Genomic DNA, 7,500 nt, shown 5'->3' on the forward strand with positions numbered 1-7,500 from the left:
ATAGTTACGGGGTAGTGAAGCGTCTCATATAGCCTCTCCTACCCAAGTCGCACGTCGTACCTCCCATAGGTTCTCGCCGGTAACATGGTTTCTTTCCTTGGAAAGAAACCATGGCTAAACGGCGTGCGGCGAAGGCTCACCCTAAGGACCTTCGGGTCCATGCGCCTGCCCCCCGCCTTAGGGCCGGGGTGAGTCGGCGTCCAGAGCAATCTGGACGTCCGGGGGAGGCTGGAGCTATGCTCCCCGACGCGGCGGGTTGCCACCCCGTCGCGTTGGTATGTCTGCTGGCCCAAAAAATAAAAGAGAAGTTAATCTCCGGCGAGGGCCTCGGCTCGCCGGTCCAGCAGACCAGGCCATGGAGTCCCAGCCGTCAGCTGGGCCCGCACCGCCGCGACGACGTGCCCCAACTCGTCGTCCGGCTACCGTTCCACCCACCCAAGTGTCACCACAGAGCACCAGTGGTGCAGACCCAGGTGCGCACAGTCCGCGTCTGGGCTTTTTATGCCCAGATTGTGACCGCTCCTTCCTGTCCAAAATTGGACTAGGAGTGCACCGACGTCGCAAGCATCCGGAACAGGCGAGCGCGGAAGTTAATGTCGAGCGGGAGAAAAAGCGCTGGAGCGCAGAAGAACTGCGCTTGATGGCGAGAGAGGAGGCACTGGCCGTCGCTCGGGGGGTGCGGTTCGTAAACCAACATCTTATGACCGCACTCCCCTTTGAGCGTACCCTTGACGCCATTAAAGGTGCGAGGCGTGGAGAGGCTTACAAAAATCTTGTAAGCCAAGCCCTCCGCGACCTCGAGGCGTCAGGGGTGACTGATGACGACAGTGACTCCTCCTTTCGCTCCGCCACTGGTGACCCCAGTGACATTTCGCAGCGGAGCGAAGGTGTGTCCGGGTTCATGTCACCTACGAACCCGGCACACCCGCCATCACCCCGCTCGCCAGGGGAGGGGAGTGAGACCCCGCACGCCGGATACCACTCGGCTATAGGGAGTTTAATCCCTGTAGTCGGGTGTATCAAGGGGTTCGGCACGCTCGCTCTCGTGAGGACGGCTCGTAGCTTTCTTCGCGGGAGCGATGTCGTTGCCGAACTCAGTGCGTGGGTGAAGGAAGTCTTCCCCACTCCTCCCCCAAGACGACCGCGTCAGCCGACTCCGGATGCTACCATCAGGGTGCCGAAGAAGCGACTGCGTCGCCGGGAGTATGCCCGCGTACAACGGCTCTTTAAGACAAATATGTCTAGAGCCGCCAGGGAGATCCTCGACGGGCGGACGGAGACGCGGACCCCAGATGTTGCAACTATGACTGCACACTGGGGTCCGTTTGTCTCATATCCGTCTTTGCCCGTCATGGAGGATAGGCGCCTGCCATCTGCGCCCTCCCTGGAGTACGTGTGGCACCCGGTGACATGTGACGAGGTCACAACCGTCGCAGTGTCCATCTCTTCGGCACCCGGTATTGATGGTGTCACGGCGAGACAGTGGAGGGCGGTTCCGGCGAGCATTAAAGCCCTCTTCTTTAACATCGTGCTTGCGTCGGGCGGATTCCCTCCGGAAATGCTCATAAGCCGGACCGTGTTCGTTCCCAAGCGTGATGGGGCGTGCGAGCCGGGGCATTTTCGGCCGATCAGCGTCGCATCGGTCATCGTGCGTCACATCCACAAGATCTTAGCCAAACGCTTACGTGAGGCGGACCTTGTGGATGTGAGGCAGCGATGCCTCGACGATGGTTGTGCCGAGAATGTCTCGGTGTTGGCTTCACTGCTCGAGGACTCGCGGCGGCGTCTGAGAGAGATACATATCGTCTCCTTAGATGTCGCCGCGGCCTTCGATGCGGTGAGCCACCACGCCGTCTCATCCGTCTTGGGACGAACCGGTCTGCCGGAGGGATTTTGTAATTATATCGCCCGACTGTACCGCAACAGCAGCACGGTGTTTGAGGTTGAGGGCGCCCGCTCGGAGCCGTTCCTCGTGCGCAGGGGAGTCAGGCAGGGTGACCCTCTGTCCTCTCTCCTGTTCTGTCTCGTCGTGGACGAGGTACTAAGAGCCTACGTACCTCGCGACGTCGGTTACGAGCTAGGACGGTGTCGCGTAAACGCGTTTGCCTACGCGGATGACATCGTCCTAGTCTCGTCGACCAGGTTAGGCATGGCCGCGACCCTGCTGGAGGTTGAGGCGCGGGCTAGGGAACAGGGGCTCTCGTTTAATGCACGCAAAAGCGTGTGTCTGTCCATCGTACCTGCCGGTAAGCAGAAGAAATACAAGGTCCTGGTTGATCCCCAGTATCGTCTGGCCGACGGCGAAACAGTCAGACAGCTGGCACCGTCGGACCAATGGCGGTACTTGGGGGTCGACTTCAGGCCTGTAGGACCGAAGCGAGCCGGCAGTGTACTGACCACCGAGATGGACAGACTAACGAGAGCCCCCTTGAAGCCGCAACAGCGGCTCAAGATTCTAAGATCGTTCCTTATCCCGCGCTTCTACCACGCGCTTGTTCTGTCGGGGACAACTCTGGGTAAACTCAGAGCCCTCGACAGGCAGGTGCGTGATGCCCTCCGCAGGTGGCTGCGGCTCCCGCACGATACCGCCGTTGGATACTTCCACGCTTCGTGCAGGATGGGAGGCCTTGGCATCCCATCCTTCGCCACCACCGTTCCCGGTATAATGGCCACCCGGCTATTACATCTAGCCGCCTCCTCCTCTCCCGCCGTCAGAGCTGTTGCCGAGTCCAGCTGGGTCAATAAAAGGCTCAGCTGGGCGGAGCACGCTCTGACGAGGGACGGGGAAACCCTGTCCTCTAAGGAGAGGAGAGAGGAATGGTGGGCCAAAAGTTATACCGGTCGGTGGATGGCTTCGAACTGCGCGAGTGTGGGAGGTCCAACCTTTCCAGCTGGTGGATCGATGCGGGATCCTACGGTATACCCGGACGGGACTATGTCCAGTACCACCACGTCCGGGTCAACAGTCTGCCCACGCGAATTAGAACTTCGCGTGGTATCCGTCGTGAGACCAGAGAGCTGCAGTGCCGGGCGGGCTGTAAAGCCACCGAAACAGCCGCCCACGTTATTCAGGCCTGCCACCGCACTCATGGTGGTCGCATCAGGCGACACGACGCCGTGAGTGCGGTCATAGCCTCTGGTCTCCGCGACGCGGGGTGGACTGTTACCGTAGAGCCTCGGTTCCACACGTCAGTGGGACTGAGGAAGCCTGACCTGGTCGCCAAAAGGGGCGGTCGCATATGCGTGATTGATGCGCAGGTGGTCAGCGGAACAACACCATTGGACGACCAACACGAGAGGAAAAGGAAATATTACTCGGGGAATCCCGATATCCACCGCACACTAACGGAGGATGGAGGGATCTCCCCGAGTGATATTTCCTTTGCCACTTGTACCCTCTCGTGGAGGGGAGTGTGGTCGTCCAAATCCGCTGACTCCCTCCTGGGTCTGGGGCTCCCCAAGAGGCTACTCTGCGGTATTACAACGCGAGTGCTTCAGGGGAGCCACACAAATTGGGTGCGGTGGAACGCAATGACGGGCGTAAACACGCGGGAGGGGCACCCGCGTGTCGGTGTGGGGTAGGCGAGCGGTTGGGGCGCTCGTGCGCCTTGGTTGTACATGAGGGTTACCCGTCCCCACACCATCTCCTGACGGGAAATATAATATGGCAGCCATAGTAGCTGTGTGGGAGGGGTTTTGCCTAACTTCCCCTCCCACTATAAAAAAAAAAAAAAAAAAAAAAAAAAAAAAAAAAAAAAAAAAAATAGCCAAATGCCTCGTCATCTAATTAGTGACGCGCATGAATGGATTAACGAGATTCCCTCTGTCCCTATCTACTTCCCCCAGGGGCCGCCGGTAGATGGCGGTTCGGGATTTTGCGCTCCCGGGGTTCCCGAGCACTAGAATACCGTAACCGGCTGTCGTTAGCAACGACCCACCGGGCCAGGGGGCCTAATAACCCTCTGTCCCGGTGGTACGCGCGACAGACCGGCCGGGGGTCTTGCCTTAACCGGCTGGGCCGCGAGGAGATAAACCTCTCTAATAAATCCCTTGCTCAAGCTATGGCGCGCGGCGAAGGGCGCGTATCCGCCTTGCACTAACACTGTGGATACGTGGCCGGTGGGTGCACCGGTCTCTAGCGGCCCCCCGCGGGACACCAGGCGCATCCCGTGCGTAGTAGCCTTCCACGTGGGAATGGGCGTCACCCCACGTGGCGACGTATAGTTCGACCCCGCTCGTGGGACTCATTATGGACAAACGACTATCTTTAAAAACAATTATTGGGGAGAAGGGGAAAAAGGCGGAACGGAAGGAGGGAAAGAAGGAGGAGAAGACGGAGAAAAAGGAGGACAAAAAGGAAGAAAAAACAGAGGAAGCGAGGAGCAGTCGCGCCGATGAGGCGTCGACTTCTGCCTCGCGCAGCAGAAGCGTGAGCGTGCGCCGGCGCCGCAATAGCCGCGATTCAAGTACGGGGTCGAAGCGCCCCCGAACGGATGATAGTGTGAATGTGAGTGAATGCGAAATGAGTGATGGTGATAGTGTGAAAGGTGAACTGAATGTGTGTGCTGATTTGTGTGCTAGTGCGGTGACTGTGCGTGAGGGTGATGTTGAAAGTGATGTGCTGAGTATGATGCGTGCGATTGGTGACCGAGTGAGAAAGTGTGTGTTGAGTGATACGAATCGTGTGAGTAAGAGTGTGAGTGAAATAGTGTTGGGATGTATGGGAGAATATGAGCAGTGTGTTGTGAAATTAATGTGCGAAAATGAACGTTTAAAGGGTCGATTGGATGAATGCGAGAAGCGTGAATCATTGAATGTATGTCGACCCGTCCAGGGAGCGAATGTGAGAACGTTTGCGAGTGTGATTGGTACGAAAAAGAGCGAGAGTGTTAACACGAGTGCCAGGACGAATGTGCGAGAGCCAGTGTTGAGAGTGAGTGAACCAAAGTTCGCGGTTGTAATAAAACCGAAGGATGAAAGTGTACGTATGACAAGCGAGGAAGTGAAAACGAAAGTGATGAATGAAGTGAGTAAGTGTCTGAATGTGCGCGTGAAAGCTGTGCGAAAGACCAGAAGTGGAGGCATAGCCGTCGAAACGGTGAGTGCGAGCGAAATGCAGCGAATGAGAGAATGTAAAAAGTTCGAAGAGATCGGCATGAAGGTGGACGAACCTAGGAAGATCGGGGCGAAGATTATAGTCTTCGACGTTCCATGCGAGATGCCGAACGAAGAACTAATGAATGAGTTGTATGTGAAAAATCTAAAAGAATGTGTGAGTGAATGTGAGTTTAAAAAGAGTGTGCGTGTTGTTAGTCGAACTAACAAAAAGGATGCGTGTGTAGGGAATGTTATATTCGAAATGGGTGTGAGAATGTGGAATCGTATGATTGCGGAAGGACGGATGTATGTTGGATGGAAGGCGTGTAAGTTGCGAGAGTTCGTGAGTGTGCTCCGTTGCCACAAATGCTGCGCGTTTGGGCATATGGCGAAGGAGTGTAAGGAAAAGGAGAGTGTCTGTCAGAGGTGTGGCGAGAGTGGCCACCTGAGGAATGCATGTAAAAAGGATGAATGTTGCAGGAACTGCAGAGTGAAAGGGCAAAAGAGCAACCACTCGGTTACGTCTTCGGAGTGCCCGGAGTATTTGAAAATGGTTGTGCGAGAGCGAATGAGAATAAATGCGGAATAAATGGCTGAATGTATGTTACATACGATCCAGTGTAACTGTCAACGAGCGTATGCGGTAATGTGTGATTTGGGTGCGTTGATGAGTGAGAAGAGAGTGAATGTGGCCATTATACAAGAGCCGTATGTGGCAGTGGATGGATGCGTAAAAGGTTTACCTGCGAGTATGAATGTGTATGTTTCTGAGGTGGGCCCAAAGAAGGCCGCCGTGGTTGTGAATGGTGAGTGTATTGAGTCTATGTGTGTGCGAGAGTGTACTAGTGAATTCGGTGTGTGTGTGTGGATCAAGGGGGATTTTGGTGAAGTGTATGTTGTGTCGGTCTACTGCAGGTACGGCCAAGAGATTGGACCGTACCTGCAGTATCTGGAGTGTGTGCGTGAGCGAATGAGGGGAAAGAGGTTACTGATTGGTATGGATGCGAATGCAGTGTCGCCCTTGTGGTTTAGCAAGGGCGACCTGCATTCGAGAGAGTGTGTTGAGAGAGGTGAAATGATTGAGGGATGGATACTTGGAACCGGAATGCATGTGTTGAATGAGCCGAGTGAATGGTATACGTTTGCGGGAGTGCATGGGCAGAGTGACATTGATGTCACTCTGGTGAATGATGTGTGGACCAGGTGTCAGTTTGAATGGGTTGTGAAGAGTGACTGGGGAGTGAGTGATCACAATGTGATCAGTATAAAAGTGAATTGTGTGAATGAGTGTGAGAATGTTGCGATGGCCGGGAGGAGGTGGTCCAGCAGGGGCGTCGACTGGGATGGGTATGTAAGTGAGCTGAGAGAGTATGCGTTTTTGAATGGTTTGAATGTTGATGAGAGTGCTTCAGTGGATGAATTGGTGGAGTGTGTGACCTCATGGATTCACGTTGCGAATGATAGGCGTATGAAAGAGATAAAGAAGCGGTGTGAAAGGAAGCCTGTGTGGTGGACGAGAGAGCTAGAGCGAATGAAGAGGAATGTGAGACGTGTGAGAAAGAAATTTCAGAGAGCGCGAAAGAGAAGAGAGAATGTGAACGAGTGGCAGGATGAGTATAAGAGATGTATGAAAGAGTATAAGAGAGAAATATGCAGAGTGAAAGAGTCGAACTGGCGACAGTTCGTGGATAAATGTAGTAACGTGGATCCATGGGGTACTGTATATAAAGTGTGTAGAGGAAAGAGAGGAAGTGAGAGAATGAGTACGATGAATGTGAATGGTAGGACAACGAGTACATGGAAAGAGAGTGCGTGTGTCCTGCTGGATACACATTTCCCGGCAACACAAAGAGGTGTGATGAGTGAGCGAGAGAGTGTGTGCGAGCGTGTAATGTGTGAAAGAGAGTTTGAATGGAGTGAAATAGAGGATGCTGTGAGACGAGTGAAAGTAGGAAAGGCACCTGGTCTTGACGGTATAAGTGGTGAAGTGGTGAAGCGTGTATGGTGTGCGATTCCGGAGTGGATGAAGCGAGTGTATGATGAGTGCTTGAGGAAAAACTCTTTCCCGAATGAATGGAAAAGAGCGAGAGTGATTATGTTACTGAAATCCCCCGAGAAAGTGCGATCCGACCCCAGGTCGTACAGACCGATAAGTTTGTTGCCCGTGCTGGGAAAAGTGCTTGAACGAATGATGGTGAATCGAGCCGAGAGTAGAATGAATGGTAGGATGAATGAGGCCCAGCACGGGTTTAGGAGGGGTCGGTCCACTGAGAGTGCGTGGTCGAAAGTCCGAGAATATGTGGAAATGAGTGAATGTAAATATGTGTTAGGTATGTTTGTGGACTTTCGAGGAGCGTTTGATTATTTGGAATGGAAGAGCGTGATCGAGAGGTTGAATGTGAT

The sequence above is a fragment of the Nomia melanderi genome, unplaced genomic scaffold (assembly GCF_051020985.1).
Source record: "Nomia melanderi isolate GNS246 unplaced genomic scaffold, iyNomMela1 scaffold0066, whole genome shotgun sequence".
Lineage (NCBI taxonomy): Eukaryota > Metazoa > Arthropoda > Insecta > Hymenoptera > Halictidae > Nomia > Nomia melanderi.